This window comes from Dermacentor andersoni, chromosome 1 (assembly GCF_023375885.2).
Source record: "Dermacentor andersoni chromosome 1, qqDerAnde1_hic_scaffold, whole genome shotgun sequence".
Taxonomy (NCBI): domain Eukaryota; kingdom Metazoa; phylum Arthropoda; class Arachnida; order Ixodida; family Ixodidae; genus Dermacentor; species Dermacentor andersoni.
Window position 1 is genome coordinate 41,289,914 of NC_092814.1, and position 23,947 is coordinate 41,313,860.

Sequence of the window (23,947 nt, forward strand, 5' to 3'; positions counted from 1 at the left end):
CTATTTGACAGTTTTTCCCTCGCCTCCTCTCGCCTTACCTAAGGATTAATTCCAGTCATGGTATCAATACTCCAAACATATGTTCATTTCAGTAAGAAAGAGAAACTAACGAACCTGCATGGAAAAACGCAACAAAAAGAAAAGACGAAAAAAAGAAAGAGAAATGTTCCTGGAGCAACGCGTGAAGTGTCACGCTCGCGAGCTTGTGCAAGTTTATACACGCCTAGTTCAAAATTCTTGGTTGCCAGCTTTATGAGGTGCAGCAACGTGCTTACCCCCACCCCACTCCCACTAGTACCTCTCCAACGGCCAGCACCTTGCTCGAATTATCGACCAGGGCGCCTCCCTCCTTTGTACACGGCCAAGGACCATCGATTCACGCGCCACTGTCCAACCTAGCGCGCGCCACCGATTTCCCGCCTTTCGTGTCTTTTCCAACTCACGCCCCTCCCCCCTCCCCCCAGACTCCTCCAACCGCACCTCCACAGCCCATCCCCCTCTCGCCGGGAACTAAGGGAATCTACGCCAGCCAATCGTTCTTTCGTCCTGTTCAGTTTCTTATTTTCATCTTGCGATTCCTCTGGGCAATCCGTTTTACCCTTCCAGAATGCCGCTTGTCGATGTTTGCATTAAAGTGACACCAAGGGGGAGAGCCACCGAAGAGGAATAGAAGATCGAAAGAAGGTAGATGGAAGCGGAAAGCGAACGGGCCCGAAAGAACCGCAGGCGCGACTCCGTCAAATGCGGCCGGCACGAAGCGGGGGAGGCAGCCGTGACGCAAACGAACGCGTGTGCGAGCGCCCGCACCTGCGCGACCGCAGGCACGGGGACGCGGCACGCCCTTGTCAAAGACGCGGCGTTTCTCGAAATGGCCCCCGGCACGGGTACAGTGAGGGACGCCCAATCCGCCCGCAGATTCGTCGCGAAAAAAGGTGCAATCAGGGCCCGCGCTTTCCCGGCGAGGTTGGGGCAAGGGCACTAGACCCGCGATTGCTCGCGCTGCTCGGCACAAATATTTAATGCGTGCTTGTTCTAGCTGCACATATAAAGTGGACGTACGACGATTCAAGAGGCGTGGGGCATGTTATAGAAGCGCAGGTGATCAAAAATAATCCGGAGGCTTCGGCTACGGCGTCCCTCGTAACCCACTGCAGTGTTAAACCACACGATTTAACGTTTACGCTCCGTGATGACACCATTTCATTTAGGAAGAAGATAGGTTGCTGTTCGTCGATCGTCCGGCGTTTTCACCGCATTTGGATGTTGATTAAGGAGGTTGCCATAAAAACAAGAGTGCATGCATGCGCTATGCGTATCACCTGTACGGACCATGCCGCCAAGAGCTCGACGGCTTCAAGACGGCTTCGACAGGCTGAGTACAGGAGTGGCCAGGGATATTTGTCTGCTCAGATTACAACTAAAACAACATATTGCAGTTAGAAAAAGAAAAGAACGACGAAGCAACGAAAGCACCAAGCACAGTGCCTCCGGCGTTGAATGAGCTGTTTAGTTTTCCTTACCATTAAAACGATAAAACGAAGACTGCATAGGAACCTGCAGTTAATCTACAAGTACAATAAAGCCTCTTTGAAATGTATAGCCTGAAGAAGTGACCCAGGTGCAGTAGTGTTTAGCCAATTAGATTAGCCAAACACAGATCGGCCCACGTGCGCCTTTGGAGCAACGCGAGCGTGACGAAAACCAGAACGCCATAGGGTGAACATAAATAACTATGCGCTACAACGACGAAAATAAGAAAGTGGTATTTAAAGCAACAAGGGGCAGAGGACAGGACCAAATTTAAAGAACATATAGAAGTGATCACATTAGCGCGCGCCGGCGAAAAACGCATTCTGATGTAGAGGGTATCTTAGACGATTCGAATCGTGTCGTACCGTCTCCGTCTACATGGCAGCGTGGCCACAGACAATTCGACAGAAACAACTGCTGCTCTGTCCAAACGTGGTGGGAGACATAGCAGGTGCAGGAGATAGGGAGTGCGTTCTCTTGGATCGCTACCGGAAGAAGTGTGGTGGCCCTATTCGCTCCACGCAGTAGCATGCAGTGATGCAGGCTCTTTGAAAGTTCTCACGCAACGCTGGCCTCGTCGGTAAACGGTAAGAACAACAAGGACACAAATAAGGCGCTTAAGCGGAGCGAAACCTTACAAAAGGCTTGCGAGGTAAGAACCACCCGTATTTCCCTTTATTGGTCCCTTGGGCCATTTGGATTCATTGATTGTAACAGACTCTCTGTAGCTCTCGGGTGGAAAAGGTGGCTTTGGAAAATAAACTCTCGGGTTCACGAAGCAAACGGCTATAAAACATGCCTGATGTAGCAGAAGGCAGCTGCGCTCCTCAGCAGGGCAGCAGGAGAAAAACTACAACTAAAAAAAAAAAATAAACTCACACGCGAACCAGAACGAGGCATGCGATCAGGAACCATACATGGATTGGAAAGAGAGAAATAAAAATATGAGAAAAAGATGCAAAAAGCACAGCGAGCGCACATACATACGTGCCTTGTGAACTAGCCCTCGTGAAAGAACTCGGCAACAAAGGCTTCACAGTAATATTTTAAGTGGGTTGCCTCCCACATTGGTATTGCTGGCAATGAAAAAGCTGATGTTCTTGCATATGGAGCGCTCTGTCATCCCCCTAAAGTGAATGTACCAAATAGTAACCAAGTTAAATAACCTGACATTCGTAATCAGTTTGGGCCACTTTAGTTTCCACCACATATGACCTGCGTAACCAAGAAATTTCGTCGAGAGGAAGCCTTACTTCGATATCAAACACGGACAGGATCTGCTCGTACACCAGCACGGTTATTTAAAATGGGGTGTATCAATTCTCTGAACAGCACGGCATCCGATGAGACAGCAGACATCGAACACTTTCTGTGGTCGTGTCCGAAATACCTAGATGAAAGGAACGCTGTTCTGGAGAACCTGAAAAAAAAAAAAAGGACCTTCCGCATGCGTGCCTGCAACGCCTTGTGTTTTCCGAGGGAACGGTTATAGCCCACAAAGAAGCTTCATACATAAAAGAAAAAACAATTCATCGCTAGGCCCCGCGCAACTACCCCCTCCCATATGGCGAATCGTTATGCCACCTATAGCACCGTAGGCAGCAAGAACGCGCGTCTATGCTCGCGCGCAGCCAGATATGCCGACCGTCGTGCACCTGTTCGATTCCCCCGGGCAGGTATAAGATCAACATGCAGGAGCGGAAACGTGACTCTCGAAGGCCATGACAGCTACGCCGCGCGGTCCACTGAGCTGGAGAGCGTGGTGATATATCGCACCCCGCCCACGCGCAACGGTTTACGACGCGCAGACCACGCCACGTGAGAGCGTCCATGCGTCGCGGTGGTCGTACGAGCGCCGAGTGTGACGGATGCGCCCGCACCGCTGTGCGTGGACGGCGTCATTTGAGAGGCACCGATGAACTGTTACACACGGCCCTACGTACGCACTGTGCCTTTTAATTTCATTAACTTTGGAACTGCACGGGGACGCGTTACAGTTGAGCAACTATTGGCACCATGAAAACATGAGGCAACTGGGTTCCGCCATCGCAGCATCGAGCGTGTAACAAACTTTCTCTGCGTCACCGATAAAAGATTAGGCGTCCATGCAAACGTCGCAGTTCAGCGAGCATGCAAACCGCGTGGTGTTCCAACTACGGTGGCCTACTGGCGTGCCAAAGTGCAGCACGCGGGAAAAAATGCCTAATCATGACCGATATTAGGGCGCTATAACGTAAAACTATTCCAAACTTTTCTATTCCAATTCTGCAATCAGCCCTCCGCGATTGGTGAAAAACTTTTCTGGACCACCCCCACTTCACCTGTCTGTCACGCGACGTCACGAAAACCGCGATAGCTCCCCATCTGATATGACGTGTACACACTGATTATGAATGATTTGACCAAACGAAAGAAAAAGTTATTTCTGATTCGACGCCTTTTCGCCATTAGCCCTCGGCTATTGGTCAAAAGTTTTCGTGCTGCACCCACTTCACCTGCCTGTCACGCGACGTCACAAAGCCGCAATAACTCACCACGTAAAGGTGATGTGTACGCGTTAAAGATGCATTGATATGCCGAACAAAGCTGAATTCTCTTCTGAATAGCCGCAGGCTGCCCCGTTCCGAAAGGAATAAAAGATGGCTGCCGCCGATCGGTCAGGCACTGGCTACTGGCACCTGCCGAAGAGCATGGTTTTATTTGCGTGCAAGACTACTTCTTCCGTGGCCGTGTAACGTTTTCGAGCACTTTCGGCACGTTTACGACCTCGTTCTGCCAATTCTTCTTTGTTGCTGATCCGTTTTAGCGTCATTCTTAAGCTTCTGTTGCATGCCGCCTCGATTGTTAGACGAGCCACCGCAAGCTAAGTAAGGGAAAGCGGACCAATCACAGACGCCGGCACGATCTTGCTCATCCGGTTATCGATTTTCAGTGCAGTGGCTTGGCCCCATCGAATCCCTCTCCATTTGAGCGTGCTCCTCGCCTCTTGTCAGCCAATTAGATAAGACAAGCCGCTCAGTGTAGGCAATGTTATTCGTTTTTCAAGCAAACAAAAGTGACCTCCTATGAACGAGGAGAGCGTTAGATTGGTATGTTGAGACAACCCTGCGGGTGGCCGCTCGAGGCTTGCGTCGGCGGTTACGCAAATTTGACGTCAAGAGATTGGAATAAAAACATATTGGAATAGTTTTACGTTATAGGGCCCTTATTTTTGTTATCTTCAGTGAAACTTCTGACACTGCACCAGGCCTACCTGGGCGTGTTAGAATGTAAGACGTGCCCAACGTCCTTGTTTCGTTGTTGCAGAATGCAGAAAAAGTCATACAATGTAGTTTGGCAAAAAAAAAAAGAAAGAAAAAGGCCTCATGGCACCTTATTTTGTCGATACTCTCGCTCAAACGACGAACGTTTATCGCTGCTTCTTTTATTTATTTATTTATTTATTTATTTATTTATTTATTTATTTATTTATTTATTTCATTTTTATATGTATTTTCATAGGACAATGTAGGCTCCTGGAACACTGTGGCGGTTAAAAAGACTGGAACGAGTACGGTATCACAAAGCGCGCAACATTCGCGTTCTCGAACTTTCCCACTGGTTAGTCAAGCAGCTCTCCATGGATGGCGCTCTTTGGCCATACCTGGCCCTTGCGGCAATAAAAGCCACACATTCATTCATTCATTCTCCATGGATGAAGATACAAATATTCATAAGTACGCACGAAAACCCCAATTAAGTAATGGGAAACACTACTACGTGTTCAGCCCAGCCAAATCGTACAGCTCCTACCATGGTTTTGAGTATTATTAGCAGCGGTCCTGAAGAAGAGCATTCCAGCACACACATCATTCCGGAAAATATCAAGCCCGTTTCGCCACGGGGAGGCGTTTTGTACCTCGCGATGCAGGATATTCGAGCAAAGGCAGTTGTGAAGGCAAGCTTTGTCTTTCTTGAGGGCGACTGGCCTGTGCAAACGGTTTTGACTTCGTGGGGCCCTCCACGTGCGTGCGCGAATTCACTGAATTTTTCCTTTCCCTTCTCTCCATGTCACCTTCATCTTCCGCCTTTCCTGTCTCCCTGTGTAGGGTAGCTAACAAGACGCATTTCTGGTTACCATCCCTGCCCCCTTCTCCTTCTGCCATTCTTCCTTCCTTCTTGTGCCAATTAAATGTCGCCAAGGATTAAAAAAGAAAAATTAGCAGTGAGCTTTACACGAACAGCAATCATTGCATGTGGATTGGCGTTTTGCATGTCTCACAGCCGGCATACCGGGCCGGCTGAGTAACCTGAGCCAAGGATTTAAAGAAAAAAGAATGGTAAACTGCAGCTGGGCGATACCAACGACATATTGTTTGCCGTTATGTGGCGCTCCTCAGAGTATTTTTATATGCCACATAATTAGTTACTCAACAAAGATTACTTAGGAAAATAATTTTAATATCCGCTTTAGCGCTAAGGGCGTTTCGTTACCTTGTAGAGGGCTTCAGAAACAGCCGATCCAGTTTTGTGTGGCTATGTACCCCGTACGTGGTGCTTTCTTTCTTTCTTTTTTTTTTTTTTTTTTTGCGGCATTTAAGGAAATCCCGCGAAATCCCGCGAAAAAAAGGGAACACGTGACTGCGCTCATGTGCTAGTGTATTACGGAGCTCTCAATCGATTTTCTAGTGAACCTTTAATTAAATGCTGCGCTCAAGCTACGTGAAACATCCGGTATAGGATAGCTGAAATGTCGCTGTAAAGATTGTTTTGCTGCAAGGTGAATCTTACTGCGGCTAAGCCACTGCGACGGGGGGGCTGGGGATCTCCGATTCCAGTCACCACAACTTTTGAATGCCGATTAGGAAAGGTGCAAGTGGAACAATGGAACTAACGAAATAAATAGGTGCCTATAATAGCAAGTCTGTAATATGATTAATTTCTAGATGTTCCGTGCTCCAGTATGCTGACGACGCTGTGTCATTAGCGAAACATCTTTCTTACAAAATGTCCACTGAAATGCTGCAAAATGACGTGTACGAGGCAATGCTTTGGTTTACTAATAATGGAACTGTTGTTATGCCCAAACACACAATTTGTTTTTGCTCTCCACTCAAGACCACTGTACTTAACATGCCTCTCTACTTACATGAGTCGGACTGTGTTTTTTGTAAATGTGCGCCTATTCCATACGTGGACTGTGTGAAATATCTGGGAATCTATTTCGATAGTAACTTATCGCGTCAACATCATTTATCACTTATTTGTTCTAAACTGAGGCCAGTAAATTGGCTGTTCTTTAATATCAAAAGTTTCGCACCCTTGTCTGCAAAAGAGATTATAGTACACGCACTGGGTTACAGTGTGTTGAGATACGGCATTACAGTCTACGGCTTCTGTTCAGATCGTTGGAGATGCAGGCTAGACAGGATTATAAAAAAATATTCTTAAAAATGTTGCCTACAGTTCCCCAACAGTAACCAGCTGTAGATATCCTCCGTGAACTTGGTCTATCGAATTTTCACTCTTTGCTTATAGAAACAGTTGTTGTTAAACATTTTCGGAATTGCGCTTTCAAACACAAAAGTGCTGCCACAAGAGAACTTAGAAAACACGTCCGTTACGTAGTTCCTCGTTCAGCCACAAGGTATGGTGCGGCCAGACGCTGTGCATATTTGCCGGACATCTTTAACAAACTGCCTGACGAAATTTTTAACGCGACATCGAAAAGCGCGTTTTGTATGTTTTTGTGGCAATAAACATTATTATTATTATTATTATTATTATTATTATTATTATTATTATTATTATTATTATTATTATTATTATTATTATTATTATTATTATTATTATTATTGATTACGTTTTAAATCCCGAAGGTCGAGTTTTGACAAGGGTAACGTTGTTCGGGGAAGAAAGGCTCTTGTTTACTTTTCGCGCTCTGAAAATGTTTAAAGTCCGCACTCTAGCTAAATACCTCAATAAATATAAATTAATACGTGCTTTTTGCATGCTCGCTTCATCGATATGTCGCCGTGGCCGAATACCAAATCCGTGACCTCGTCTTCAGTACGCCAACATGTTATGATACTGAGGCACCCCTGCAAGTAACTAACTCTAAGCAAACAAGGCAGATAAAATTTTATCTTCTGTTGCCTTATAACATATCTTTCCAAGCAGGCTGGTATGAATTCAAGCAGTGATAATAGATTCAAAGTACTCACGTATATTGAAGGACGGATGATACCGCAAGATTGATTGATTGATTGATTGATTGATTGATTGATTGATTGATTGATTGATTGATTGATTGATTGATTGATTGATTGATTGATTGATTGATTGATTGTACGTACGTACGTACGTACGTACGTATGGGTTTCTTGCACCAAAGCAACACTAGGTCTATAATGTGGAAGGATCTTGATTTATTTAGAACACCTGGGGTTCTTCAACTCACACCTAAATCTTTTTCTATTATCAGTTTATGAGGATGCAGTCGCAGCGGCCAGGAAGCAAACCCGCGACCTCATCTCCGGCATCGAAACGTTATAGAGCTTCCGCGTTGGGTGCTCTGTAGGAGACACTACTCCGTATTGTTCTTGTTATGTTTATTGGAAAGCTGTAAAACTGGGATCGCTGTTCTGACATGTCGCCACGGGAGCAGCAAGACATCATCGTTCGAATTTCCAGGGCCGTCTTGCTTCTCATGTTCCCTCGCTCTCCTCAGTTTTCTTTTTTATTCTTCGCACTTTTCTGCAAAGTTGTGCGCCCTTCGAATCGCGCAAAGCACACACGCGCGAAAGTCTGGACAAACGGAGGGCAGCTCGATTCAAATTACTCCCTCCGAGCGGCTGGCGCGACTTCAAAGCAGGGTGAGAAATGACGCGCTTCCAAGTCGTTAGCCACGGAACCGCGCACCGCCGCCACCGACGTTCACCTTCCCTCCATTCAAGGCAGGCCATCCATTCGATCGAACCGTTCGAGGCCCGCTCTCACCGTGAACCTGCCGCAGCTCGGAAGGCACCGTCGCGTACTCGCGAGCGCGAACGAACGAACAGCCTCGTCATTGCGCGGTCAGACGGTGTCCAGCGCTCCCCTTGCGGCGAATCCTGAGCAGGAAGCGCCAATCAGGAAATGGCAAGCAATAAACGCCCTCCCGTCACGGGAAGAGGAAGACTCGGTGACACTCAACGATGTGCTTCCCCCGTTTTGTGTGTTTTGGTTTCCGCCCATTTTGTTTCCTTTTTGATTTCGAAACAAGCGGCGGTTTCCGCGACTCCATCCTTGTGTTCTGCCTGGGCGACTAGCGCTAGTTCACGCCTCTAATTGCTTTCCTCGTGGAAGACTCCGAAGGCACACTTTCAACTTCTTGTTTCCTTGTACACAAAGAGAGCTCAGATGACCCAGGATGGTTGTGTGAGGCTTTGATTCCCTCTCCCGATGATCGTAGTGCTACTGTCGTGAAAATAATGACTCCAAAGGCAAGCAAAGAAAGATAAAATGGGAAACAAAATGCCAGAAAGGACTGCACCGTCTTCTTCCCATTCCCCTTGAGACGCGAGTTCGAATTTCAACCCTGTTCATAGATTTGTTGTTGCTTTTTGTCATTCCTCACAGAAAGTGACATCGAAAGTACTCATTCAGTGCCTTCTTTTTTGCTCTGATTTATCTTCTTTTGTCATTAAATTCTTCTGTCCTTTGTAGTTCGGTTGACAACCGCTTTAGTACCCTGATGGAATTGTACCCTCTTTGGAATGAATTACCATCAACTATAGAATCCTGTACTTCTCTTGAAATCTTTAAAAAATACCTTAAGTATCATTTCCTGCGATAACTGTACTACGATCCTGGCGGTGTATCTTTGACTACTGTCTCACATGTCACTTCTTGTGTTTCATCTAAGCTTTTTCCCGGCTTTCTTTTATGTCGTGCTTCTTCGTGTTTGCTTGATTTGAAATGAAATGTATAATAATGTGTTTAATCTTTCGATGTTATTTGATAATAACGTTCATTTGTTGCTCACAGATATCACCATCAATGTTGTTATTCTTAACCGAGGGTCCCACTACAGTTCTTTCACTTTGGGACTCTCGTCTGTATATTTGTTATGTTGTAACTACTTTTTTCTTTGGAAACAATAAATCTGATTCTAAATCTGATTATTATGTTACTCCAAGTTTGTTATCACGCAGGGTTGTTTCTAAATCTCCACATTGGCTGCATCTTCCACTGAAGAGGGAAGATAAATTAAAGAAAGCAGGTTCGAGATAATGCTACAGTCTTCTATTGAGGAGACAGGCTTTTTAGCTGAGATAGCTACACAGTCACCTCTTCCTTATACCATTTTCTAGAAATGATGCAGCACGGAAGCTCCACCTGCCTGCTCGCCAGTGCACCACATCGCAATGGAATGACCCCCTTTTAAGAAATTCCCGACTGTACTTCCTTGATCCCACATTAAGCCTTCGAGTCCCATCAAAGCTTCGCCGTGGGGATGCCACGCTTTTGTACCGACTGTGGTTGGGCGTTGCTTTAACCAACGCCTATGCGTTCCGTACAGGGATGGCTGACACGGCAACCTGTGACCACTGCGGCCCTGAAGAATCAATTGGCCATATTTCTTGCTACTGCCCACAGTACAGTCCACACAGGGAATCGCTTCGCCACGAACTCAACCAGCTGGACGACCGACCACTATCGGGAAAAGAAATTCTACGCCATGGACAGGACCTAACGTCACAGAAGAAGGCCATGCAAGCGCAACTGAACTCCTTGCGATCTACCGGCCATTGTGAACGTCTCTATCTGGAACGCCCTTCGTGTGTGTGTCTTCGTATGTGAATGATTTTTTAACCCTTTTCTCTCTGTCCTCTTTCGAACCCCTATCTCCCAACCCCAGTGTAGGGCAGCAAACCGGAGACTAACATTCGGTTAACCTCCCTGCCTTTCATCTCTCTCTCTCTCTCTCTCTCTCTCTCTGCTTATGCTGTGTCTGTTGAATCATTGTACTACATGAAGCCGCAGCGTATTGTCCTGAAGAAGATAATTGTTTTGGGCTTGGGGATAATTAATTAGAATAGTTTACGAGTCGTAGGCGCAGTACCTGTATAGGAGGCTTAAGATATAGCAAAGACAACTACGAGTAATTGAAATATATCAAGCAGGTGTTTTGAATCTGCTCCTCAAGATTGCTGTTAATTCTTTTTAAAATATTGATGCTTCACGTGCACCTGGGCAAACAATTTTGTGAATACCTGTGTTCTTTCGGGGGCGCCACGACACAGATTTCGACAGTATTTTATCACTTCTCATCCGCCCGAAAGCCATCTGTTGCATCACTAAATATGAAAGCCCTCAGTGGACGATATTCTCGCACAGAACATAGAGAGCAGTCGTAGAGGCGTAGAAGAAAAGAAAGAAAGGCATATCATGGGGGTGGAGCACGGCTGACCAGATATTTAGGGCGTTGTGCAAGGTGTATTGAACCCACCCTTGCGGTCCACACAGCGGCTGGGGTAGGAAAGCGTCAAACACAGTCAAACTTCAATTTTCGCTAAAGGCTCCCCTTATGGCTCCTTCGTTACTCTATTTTTCTTCTTTTCTTTTTTTGCCGCATGCGGTCTGATTGCGCTCGCAGGCCATCACTGTTTTTATTTTTATACGTTTTAGTCTATTCAAGCATCTATTTGTGCATGAGTTTGAGCCAGGAGACTGCCGATAAATTCTTCCAAAGTTTTGTAATATATTAGTAAGGTCACTTAAACATCGCTTTATTGCTCTCCCACGTATTCCTGCGAGCTCTAGACTCAGAGCTTAAACCAAGCTTCGAGCTCACCCAAACGTGTGTAGCTGATTAGAATTACAAGACACTGTAGATTCAGGTGAGCATCGCTAAGCGAACTTCGGAACTTCCGGGGCCGAATCCGCGAAGCTTTTCGTTCGGAATGCTCCCTGCCCTTGGCTGGCAGCCTTCGCTAATAATATATCCACCCGCCGGGTTGTGTGGGAATTGCTCATGCGAATAATTCTAGCGCAAGGGGTTTTCGTAAATACGAACCCACGACTTTCGGTGCATTGCACGCCGAGTGGTCGGCATAATGTTGTCACCAACCGAGAAAGCGCGAGTATACATTGGTTTCGCCTTTACATTTATGCAGATATTTGTCGTCTTCATAGACGCATCAAATTTGCATCCCCGCAGATGCTACCTACCTAGATCACGGTTATTGATCAGTCTTCTTCCAATTTGCAACAACTTCGAGTGTTAAAAATTTTTTTAATGTTCACAGAGCTCAGTTTTTAGAGACTATCCTGACAGTGTGACGCATTTTACGAGAAATAACAGAATGCAATCAGCATGGTAAACGTGGCTCAATTTAACACTGTGCCTTACAACAGAATGGATGTGGCTCTGCCGCTGCCGAGCCAGGACCAGCGGCAGCAGAACACTACGGGGCCTAAAGAATCAGTCTGTAGCATTGTCCCTTGTGTATGCATTCATTTGTCTCTGCTACACTCTATTACCTCGTTCAGGCGAGACGACTTACAGCAGAGTCAGTAACTCGGCAGTGGTAGGGCTCTCTTCCTTCCTTTTCTTTTTTCTCATTAATAACACACAGTAGCCGAATTCGCAAACCAAAAACCAAACCTATGTTCCATCCTTCTTACTAACTGATGGCTAGCTGATGTTCCCCGGCATGCATCGAAATTATCGCGGCGCATTCATCTTCATTTTTTTTTTTTTTTTTTGCGAACCATCGCTCATATTGCGAGGCTATTTCCTCCTCCTTTCACAAGCATCGTCAATGATCAATTATTAGGGCGGCATAAGGTGAGCAAGCTGGAAAGGTAGAATTGTAGAAATTATTTGCTGAGCTTTGTCTTCTACCTTTCAGCTACGCTACGTTTTGCGTTGTTCTCTTGGGATACGCTGATGTCAGCTTGGTTTGTTTACGTATTTCTCCCATTCAAGCATAGTTGTTACATGTCTAAATTTTCCAGCATTTCAAATAAAGGCTCGGCTGGGAGAACCGGTGCTTGTCCTGTCAGTATACACGGCGTCGAAGCCCCTTTTCTCTTTTTTTTTTTTTGTATGTGCGTGTGCACTGGCAGCCGTTCTGCTTCCTTTTGTTGTGCCAAAAAGTAAAAAAAGCTCAGCCTGGAGCCAACGTTTCAAGAAGAGGACTTTTCTTTTTCAGGGCAACAATTGCTTTTCTTGACAAGACAGAAAAGCAATTGTTCCCGATAGGAAAAGAAAGCCCGGAGAAGCTTCAACCCTAGGTGTACCGACAACGTGACAAGCTGTTCTCGCGCCCTCTGTAAAGTTTCTGAGCAGCTTCGAAATTACGAAAAAGATAGCACTGCAAGCGACTATGAGCACCAAATCAAATCCAGCTTTAGAGCAGAAAAGAAGAAAATCGTCATTCACCCGGCTGTCGTGCGAAGCTACAAAGAAAATCCGTACGGGTTTCTCATAAAGAGAACCTTCCTTCCCCTTGTTGGATTCCGTAGAACTGATTTGCAGCATCATTTACATGCTGGCATGTTCGCTTTCTGAAAAACAACATAGCGGTGACACAGGGCAGTCAGTGAACGTTATATTAAATAGATACCGTTCGGAGCACTGCAACCAACAATCACCAATGTTTCAATTCTCTGAATCTCTACAATCTATCAAGACTCTGTAATCTATCAATTACACAAATTACAGGATGATATATAGCAGCGTCTGACCCTCGCATTACATCAGGTCGGAACAAATGTGAGTATATCTCCCTTTTCCGCATATTTTTTTTTTTTTGTTACGAGCCATGCTTTCTTGAATGCTTTTTTATATACATATACTTTCATCATTTACTGGCTATAGTGTATTTTCTTCATTCAATTTTCTTGCTCTCTTCTAGCTTTCGGCAAGACATGTATATGTACTCATTATTTTCATTTCCTAGGGACACTTCTGCTATCAACCTGACACCGCTTGATGTCACTCAAATCTTTAAAATTCGTTGTTCGACTGTCCAAAGCCTATCTCCACTTACTGTTTTTCTGCGAAAACTAAACACACGGATTTACAGCTCCCCTTCAGCCAAAGAAAGCAGTTGTTGCCCTGACAAAAAGAAGTCCACTTGCCTCGAAACGCTGGTTCTGGTCGGATGTTTCCCTTATTCGCCCACACACTTGATCGCGAGTCTCCATCGCCCTGTGGCCTCTTTGTTTTGTTTCTCTTTTCCAAGCACCGCCAGGATTTTAAGTCCTCATTATACCAGATAATTTTATAATGTTCTTGCGTACCGTGGTCTCTGCGAGAATATATAGTGGGTTATTTCTCAATAAAGTGCCCTACCCCACGCACGAATGGACAATAAGCTTCAGCCGGAGTGTTCTGTCGTCGTTGCCAAACACAATTAGCCACAGAAACATCAGGAAACTAGCCCGGGGCTCGGTGAGATCAAGCACTGACCTTCCAAGAAGAGAGAACCTTTAACGTAACAGTACTGCCGCCAGAAAACTCGTTCACAATTTTTTTTTTTTTTTACGAAGTACGAACCAATAATGCCCCAAGGGCCGGCAGCTCCCTTTTCGTGGCACTACTCGAAATCGATCGCGGACGAAGCCCAGAATGGGCCGCGAACACACGCAAAGCGAGACTACGACAGGCCGGTGCGATTCGTTCTCATTGCGTGCGGAAAGCGGAAATGAGTGACGCACTTCCGTAGTCGCGCCTGCTTCGGCTACTCCAAGTTAAGCCATCTTTGGCTTGTCTGGGCTCCTGATATATTTTTTTTCTTCTGCGTGTGGTATTGGGGTCGTGAGAGTTCAAAAGCTGGTTAGCATGAAGAGCAAGTCTAGACCAAAGGTGTAAGCCCAAATGCAGAGACTAGCGACTTCGATGAATGCAAAATATGGCCGACCAGTACAGGCAGGCAAGTTCGATTCACCCGCTAATGAATCAACTCGGTTCAGAGGCGCCGTTTTCACAGTGATCCGCAGTTGTTCTACTTAGTAAAAGTGTGCCTTCTTTTTTAATTGTATACGTTGTTTGCTCAAGTCGCTCAAGAACCATTTGGAGAATGCCGAAACTTCAGGCTGACATCCGTAACATTATTTCATCGTTTTATTTGTCATCAGTACGGGACACCACGCAACAAAGGGTAATAATTCTTTGAAATGAGCCTTTATTTTGCTGCCGCATATTTAAACAAACCTTGCTATAGAACTACGCAAACACTGCTTCTTAGAAGCTGGAACTACTGCGAAGTTATGGACGTCTTCATTCCCAGCCATTCATTCACATCTGGCCGTACAAGGTTGTCTCGAAACCCCATTTCGTGAAGGGCACTGACAACCACCGCCAATAAGACTCAACACGGTGGATCAACTATAGCACCGCAGTTGTGTTAGGCAAGCAATATGACGTAAATCAGCCCTTACACCACCCAATTTGTCGACATATCTTGAATAGTTGAGCTTAGTGATTCTCCGGTGGTTTATCCCTTCTTCTGAGTGGGACATAAGTATTCGGCTAATTATTTACGCCTGCACAGAACCGCCGTCGCGTACCGTCCTGACAAAGGATACTCCAACCGATTACCGCAAAGGCACTGGCATCTAAGTCACGATAAGGCAAAAAGTAAATTACATGGCGAGAAGCAGGTCTCGTGCTGGCTTAAAACAACTTGCACGCGCAAAGATGAAGTCCAGCATTTTACCGACACCGTCGATGGCGTTCGGTCTACGTTTCCGAGTCATTCGACACCACAAGTCGAAAGCAGAAACGACACAGAGGAACGACTTCCGGCTGGCCCTTTACCAGGCGACTGCTTAATAGATGACCCGGACAACCGAGCACGTAGCTGTGCAAGGAACATGAAGAATGGAGCTCACCTTCACAGATGGCTGGGGTCTCTGAGTTTGCTTGCTTCAGGGTGGGGGGACTCAGAGGAGGCGTCGCGCACCGCTCCAGACGGTGCGTCACGTTGGGGACGGCCTGGCTGCGCCAAGACAGAAAAGAACAGAACATGTCAGTCGCGCGCAGTGTTACACATAAAAGACATACTTCTTAAAGTGGCGAAAATAGACACGGACAAGGGAGGGAAAGAGGAAGGGGGTGCGTACGTGTGCAAGATATCACGAGAGGCCTACCTATGAGACGGTATACGGCCACTGTGTATTTCCTTTTTTTTTTTCGTTTATCATTGGCTGCTGGCAGTGATAGCAGTGATAGCAGTGATTGCTGGCTGCTGGCAGTGATTGGCTGCTGGCCTCCGCCCTGAGACCAGGCGGCAGAAAGCGTCTCAAGCTTTACCTCGGGAGCTCCTATCCAAATACATGAGAAAGGAGAAATTGTTTTTCTCGGCAACCACTCCAACGAATTTGATGAATCTTGTTGCATTTAAAAGAAAAAGTACAGTGACAGTTGGTAGTAAATTTTCTATTCAGGCTATCAATTTTCTAATAACAACTGTTGAAAATCACAAATGTTCAGGAAATTAAAGTATCAAATTTAAAATTGTAACTCAGCAATGAGAAACGATATCACAATTCTGTAAATTGCGTCTAATAGTACATCTAAAGCGAATAAAATTGATGCATTCTTCATGGTTCGCAAATATACCAGCAATATGTGAGTAAGACTTTCGCAAAATATTTGTAAACAATGTTACAAATTCGCGTACTATATAACCTGATGCACGAAATCTGTCCACTTTGGATGCTTCAATGGATACAGTTTCCAGAACTGCGACATCTGTTCTTAGTGCAGTGCTACGAGTTTAAAAACTTTTTTCTTTTATTCCTTTTTTTTTCAAAGATACCAATTTTTGAAGATTTCTTTAAAAACATTCAAGCCCTAAATCCAACTTGCGCTTATAACAGTCACTAGAAGTTATCTTTATCTCTCAAATACAACAAATTTCATTACCATCGGCCGTGTGGCTATCTCAGAATAGCGCTTCTGCGTTGTGCATGCATTTGAATAGGCGGCACCGGAGTTGAGCCCGAGCTAAAGCTTCCTCATAAAGTAGGTCAGTCTGTACGCGACTCAGTATCTGACGCACTGCAGTGATCGACAAGATTTCGTCCGGAGAGGAAGCGTCTGACGTTTTTGTTTTTGCATAATGAATTCGGAAAACCATCTTGAGCGCTCGTTCTCTCCTCATTGTTCCCCACAACGACGATTACTAGACGAAACTGGTGCTGCAGTCGCTCAGCCACCGTATAGCAATCGTGAGCATTAGACGGATCTTTCTACGATTCGCTATAGATTCGTTCACACAGCATGCTGCAACTGCTTTATTGTTTTGTCTTTTCGTACTTCAATTGTCTAGCCGCGGTCGTTTATTAGAGAAGTCGAGTGTTTTCCAATTACAAATAATTCCTAGCATTAAGCAAGTTAGAACGCATGCACAAAGTCACAACGCTTTCGAGTATTGATGTCGGTAAACCTAGATAAAGTTCTCTTAGTAACTCTCACACGGTATACTTTTTTATAGTCCAAGCTGCTATATCTGGTCGTGGTGTTCTGGAAACAATCTAAGGACAAACACTGCTGGTTAAACCAGACAAATTTCGCCCCACAAATATATTCTATAAAAACTTTCAGTTTTAAGACACCACAAGATCGTGTGAAGCCACAGAGACCGTGTTCAGTGAATTGTTCGTAGGGCCCATTGTTGCAACAGGCTGCGCACGTCGCCAAACCAGCTATATGGACACCGACACAGGAGCCAGATTTTTTTTTTTTTATTAAAATGAAAATGAAAGAAAGAGACGTGGTCACCTTATAAACGTGACGGCTACTCCTCTTCGCATAGTGGAAACAACAATATAATAATATATGTAAGAAAATGAAAAGAAACCATGTCATATGGTTAGAAAATGACAGCGCACAGTCTTATACTCCCATGAACATAACAATATGAAAGTCAAATGCAAGTTGCACCATAATTAGTTCGTAAACAAAGTCAGAAACACACACAAATGGCCGTGGTGTAGACTGCAATGAGCATATAAACAGATGAGGAATTACACAGAGTTAAAATAATGAACGCACAGAATACAAAAAAGCATAACACGTAATATACGAGCACTAATAATTACAAATAATAGAAGCAAGTTATAGTAACCTCGTGCGACTATACAGTGCCAGATTCTCTTTCGCTATTATTAGTACGAAGCTCAACCTTGTTCATCCTTTACCGTCGGTACAAAATTATTTTCTTAAAAAACTATTTTTCTTAAACTAGACAGCCTGTGTTCTTCTTGCTTCTGTTACTTGAATACGTGCGTATAGGTAAGGTAATTGGGGGGGTCTCAATTCGTAGAAAAATAAATGTACACGCTTTGCGTATGCTTTGGTGTTGCGTGCTACTATATGTGTTTCAAAGCTGTTCGCCCCCGCAACCTTGTTGTTGTTAAAGAATCTCAGTGGTATATGTCAGCATATACTGATGTAACTTGACCCCGCAAACAGAGAATAGAGAAGCCCGCAAATACACGCAACATTGCCGCGCGACTGGCCGCTCGAAGCACTTTGCATATTATCGCTTGACACTCGGAAAAACACTTTTACGTAGCACGTACTGAGCAACAGAAAGCTGTATCGGGAGTTTTTCATGTTCCTCTACAATTTATTCATTCCCACTTTTAATCTAATTATAATATTTGATAAGCTGATTAAATAATCAAGACTAATTATCTAATTAGGTGGAATGCAAAAAATAGTTTGAGTACCTCCAAGCGACGGCAAACAACATTACCTTGGTTTAGAACGACAGAAAGCTGAGCTAGTCGGTGTCTACACGTCTTACCCCTTCTTTGCATTACCTTGGTTCTGTCCAGCTACGTGGCATTTCCATATTATTAACGTTTGGCTCAAGTTACGTGGGACACCCGGTATATTCAGTAAATGAGAGAAAAGCGGCAGATTTTTCATCGCCAAGAAAGCACTCTCTTTCCTGTGCATGTCTTTTAGCCTCGTATTTCTAAACCAGAGAGCCAAAAACTCCAAGGTGAGATCCTCGCCTGCTCAAAATGGATGAATAGGTCATAAAGCCTACTGTCCATTACTGCAACTACGGCGACGGTGATTCCACAAATGCGCCTGAAGACTTCCCGCAGAAGCTATGGCCTTAGAACAACTGATAATGTGCTCGTTTGAAGCTTGTCATTGGACCGCCACTGTCCAACAGATTTTTTTTCGCTCTCTCGTTTAAGAGCTCTCAGCGTTAAACATATGGGTAATAGTGCGCATGACTCTATTTTCTTCGCGGATGGTAAATCAGGCTGCTAGAGTCATATTCAGTGATGTAGTCGTATTTAAGAATGAATGATAAATTTCGCTGTTTGATTAATCCCTTCATCGTTTCATTGTTTCACGTCATTTGTCATACTTCTAGTTATTTAATTATTGTTCGTAATAAATAAACCATTAATGATCAATGTTTCTTTGCTCATGACATGCTCCACTGTCGATACAGTGTACCGGTGCTCATAGAGGAACCGATGGCGTATCGTCTGTTGCTGAGCGGCACGCGTCCAGCTAGCGCCACGAGGAAGTTGCCTTGTTGGACGTCGCCTTGTTCCCTCTAATCAAGTACTCCACTGTGGATTCCAATGGTAGTTTTATAAAGTACAGCGTTCATCCTAAATCTATATAATCAGGCACGTTCAGGGAGAGAAAAAAAAAGTGAGCAATAGTACTATTTAAGGAACCTCTCACTAGGGTTGGGCATAGCAAGCAGACGAGCGCGACGTGTCGATTACGCAGTGACGGTTATCCCCGCAAAGTGCGGGACCGTAGCGCCCCCCCCCCCCTCCCCAAATATTTCCGGCTGGCGCCCTGGTCCCATTTATGCCTGGCAGGCCGCCTGTGAACAACGGCGCATATAATTCGAACGCCCATCCCAGGCAAGTACAGGATGGTACACGCCTTCAGACAGACCAAGGGCCTGGTCAAGGTAATAGCTGTATTATTATGCCCCCACACTGGATGCTTCGGACGCACACTCGCCGTAATTTGTGCGCAATACTACGCCCCACCGATCTTCTTTTAATAGTTCACGACCGCCTTTGTAGGCGCCTAGCGGTGAAAGTGCGCAAACTCGAGGTAGGCGCGCAAAACAAATTCCTATGCGTTTTGTCTTCGCCCTTCCCACCTTGCGAAGGTTCTGGCCAATTCGAGAACGAATGGGGCCACAATAAAATTTAGCTGACTCTACAAGACGTGGTTGGCTTCAATCTTTCGGCAGCGTTCTTTCGATCGCTGTATCCCCGAACACCAATCTAAAATGGGCGTTCACAACAATCTATAATATTCCGCATTTACTGGTGATGGACGCAGCGTATTCTTTTCTTTCTTTCGTCGTTTCTTCTTTCCTTTTTTTCGTTTTACGCTCCCATGCCTGCACTCGCGACGCTCTTCACTCGTCGGTACTACCGCTCGTACGTGATAAGAACGAATGGCCCGCCGTTAGCTCTTGCAAAGCGAACGCGACCCTGACCGATTTGCTTCCTTTCCGGCACGTGTGGGCACTGTATGAGCAGCGCTTAGTTTAATGATGACTAGACAAAACCGGAAAGAAAACGGTGCTGCTCAGATTGTCGTGCTTGTTTTTTTATTTATTTATTTATTTATTTATTTATTTATTTATTTATTTATTCCTATAGCGGAAAATCAAAATTTACCACCCGAATTCTCGCCTCTCATCGAGTTTCCTTTGCGCAGAGGGACCGGAAGGGCCGCATACATATATTCTGAAACCAGTGCGCTGCAGGATACGAGCAAAAAAGAAAAAGAAGAGAAAAGGGCGGGCTCACGTACGCGGGTAGGTTTCCTTGCCGCGCTGTCGTGACAAGCAGCCTTGGAAGTGATTTTCGTCCCTGGACGCCGCTATACGTGTCGCGCACACAGCACACACCCTCCTTAGGCATAAAAGAAAACAAAACTGTGGGAAAACAGGTACAGGGAAACGCGAAAAAAGAGCGAGGAAAGATGGAAGCTAGCGGGACAATGCAATAGCGGTAGTGTCAAAGCAAACCCGAGCAGCACTATATATATATATATAGACAGAAGGCGACTATGAATTCACCGCGGCAACGTCGGCGCCCCTTCCTAATTCAGCAATATCGGCACCTTACGCTGTCCAGCGCCCCGCGCTTCGTAAATTCTTGTCTCGCCCGCTCGCATGTCAAATATTTCCTCTCCCTAATTAAGAGCGGCGCGGATGAGAAGCGGGACATGCGGTCTGTGCCCGAGGCGAGGCAGGGTCGGGCATTTCCGATGGGCCGGCGGCCGCAGAAGAGTATGGTGCACGGAATGTGCCGATCAGTCGGTTAACTCGAGAGGATCGCGAATAGCAGAGCAACAAACATGCTGGCTGACGGTAGCGAAGTCGCCTGCCCGCGACGCAGTCGTCGGCAACTGACCCGAATTTCGTGCCCGAAGGTGTCTCCATGGATGTGACTGGCACGGGAATTCTCGTCGGGCTGTTCGCGACAGAGAAACCGAAAAAAATTAAGCTCTTCGAACAAAGGGTGCTTCGCGGTATTTAAAGACAAGGCGCGCAATCGAACTCGATGTGAGAGGCGGAACCACTGCGTCGCATGCTCGCTTTAGGAGGAAGTCAGGGCTGTCGTGCTACGGGATCGGCTGTTATGCAATGCTGCTTAGTCCCGCGTCCACCGCATCTTTCCCACCGCTTCGGCTCACCCGCATTCCTTCCAGGCAGTGGCGTAGCCAGAAATTTCATTCGGTGGGGGGGGGGCTCACGTTGCAGCTTGGCCTCCTCCTTAAGAGGAAGCTTTATCTCGGATTTTCCTATCTAAATACATGTAGAAGGTGAATTAGTTTTTCTCGGCAACCACTGCACCAAATTTGATGAGGTTTGTTGCATTTAAAAGAAAAGGTTCATTTCTACTGTCGTCTGGTTTCGTATTTTTCATTTAGGTTGTAAATTTGTAATTAAAAATTGGCACAAATCTCAAATTTTCCGAAAACGAAACTATCATGTTTAAACCTCTGTAACTCAACAATAAAAAATAATATCACAATTCTGTGAATCGCATCTAATAGTACATCTACAGCGGACAAAATTGATACGTTACAAATGAATCTCAAACAATTTAGCATTATCGAAATACGGCTTTTGCAGAACCCTTGTGCACCACGTAACTAATTCACGCAAGATACAAATTGACATACAGAATTTGACCGTTTGACCCTTATTATAGATGCCGTTTGAAGAACCGCGATATCTGTTTTTGATGAAGAGCTTTTAGTTTGTAAACGTCGTGCTTCTATTTTTTTCGCACTTTCAAATTTTTCAAAATATTTTAAACAATATTCAGGCCCTAAATCGAACTTCCGCTTCCAACAGATACTAGAAGTTAGCTTTCTCAAATTCAACAAATTCCATTAAAAGTGATCCAGGGGTTATCTCCGAAAAGCGTTTCTGGGTTTTACATTTATTTGAATAGGCCACGTCGGAATTGGGCCCGAGCTGAAGCTTCCTCTTAAACAATTTGTCGAGAGATCAAATACATGAATAATAACTGCATTGCCATTGCCAAAGATGCTGCAAACAAATTCTTGAACGCTACGCACTGTCAAAACAATATATGTATTTTTTAATAAAAAGATATACTCATATGTGCCAGAAATTGTGCTCAAAATAACTATCAATGCTTCCATCGTTTTGTCTATTTAATAAGTAAAGAAAATATCACACGATCCAGTGTTCGAAACCAGCAAAGCCGTGCATGCCACTGATATGAAAAATGCAAAGGCCATGAAATGAACAAGTTGAGGACAAATATGTTAATGAAACATTGTCATTCAACAACCTTGTTTACATTTTTGTACATATGCAACGGCCAGTGAAAAATTTCAATGACGCTGTCATTTATTCCAATGTATTACGCAGGAGCAGCTGTCACCGGTCGTGTATCGTGAGTAATTGCACCGAAATTATTGTGCCAACAGAGAACACCTATATAAAGCCGTTCTGCAAAACATACGAGGGCGAGTCAAATGAAAGTGAGCCAATGCAAATATATGACAAACGGGGTACTTAATTTAAAAATAGTCTCCATGAGCATTTAGACATTTATCCCATTGACTAACGAGATGGGTGATTCCCGTCTCATAAAACTCCTTAGGTTGCTGCTTCAACAAATCTGCAACTGACTCTTTCACGTCATCGTCCGACACGAATCTGTTTCCCTTAAGCTGTTTTTTCAGTTGTCCCAAAATGTGGAAGTCGCAAGGCGACAGGTCTGGGCTGTATGGCGGAGTTGCAGCGTTTCCCACTTGAACTTTGCCAGTCTTGTATTAACCACATCAGCGACGTGACGACGCGCATTGTGGCAAAATTAAAAATTAAATTATGGGGTTTTACGTGTCAAAACCACTTTCTGATTATAAGGCACGCCGTAGTGGAGGACTCCGGAAATTTCGACCACCTGGGGTTCTTTAACGTGCACCTAAATCTAAGTACACGGGTGTTCTCGCATTTCGCACCCATCGAAATGCGGCCGCCATGGCCGGGATTCGATTCCGCGACCTCGTGCTCAGCAGCCCAACACCATAGCCAGGTCGTGGAACACGATGACCCCATTCGTCAATTTTTCACGTCGTTTGTTCTTGATTGAGACACGCAGCCGATCCGGCGTTTCACAATATCGGAAACAATTTATAGTCTCTCCGGCTTAAGAAAATTCTATCAGTAATGGCCCCTGATGATCGAAAAAAAAAAATAGTAAACAACACCTTTCCGGCGGAAATGACGGCCTGTGCTTTTTTTGGGGGGGGCGCTGAATTCGAATGTTTCCGCTGTAAGCGTTGCCGTCGTCTTTCAGGCTTGTAGTTGTGACACCATCGTTCGTCCCCTATCACAATTGCAGACAAGAAGTCGTCACCCTCAATGTGATACCGGTTCAGATGAGTCAAGGCAGTGCAGAACCTTCTTCTGGCGGTGGTTCAAAATCGCGGGCATCCATTGCGCACACAAGAGCCGATGACCGAGATGTTCATGAATTATGGTGTGAACCGAACCGCGACTGATGTTCACGCACTCTGCCAGTTCATCAATGTTTATCCTCCGTTCTTGTCTCATCAGCTCATCAACTTTTGCACTTGTGTTGGGAGTGATTGCACACTGGCTTTGGCCCGGTCTTGGATCGTCTTTGCAACTTTCACGCCCTTTTTCAACCGTTTGCTCCAATGCTTCACAGTGGCCAATGAGATGCAATGTGCAACGTACACGGCAGTCATACGGAGAATAATTTCCTTTGGGGAAACACCTTCAGCTGTCAAAACATTCACGACACCCCGCAGCTCAACTTTTGAATTGTCCATTAAGTCACGCAACCATGTTCAATCCCGTGTATGAGAGCATTAAAGAACATTTACCCTCACATCTGCGAGTCACTTTTGTAA

General features: G+C 45.2%; 1 protein-coding gene across 1 annotated transcript in view; it reads right to left on the reverse strand.

Annotated features, from left to right (window-relative positions):
- LOC126545304 (neuropeptide F receptor-like) overlaps positions 1-23,947 on the reverse strand; it is a 439,066-nt gene that overhangs the window by 268,909 nt on the left and 146,210 nt on the right. Inside the window, exon 3 of the mRNA XM_055061360.2 lies at positions 15,397-15,503. The gene's annotated coding sequence lies outside the window, so the exon portion shown is untranslated. The remainder of the gene's footprint in view (positions 1-15,396; positions 15,504-23,947) is intronic.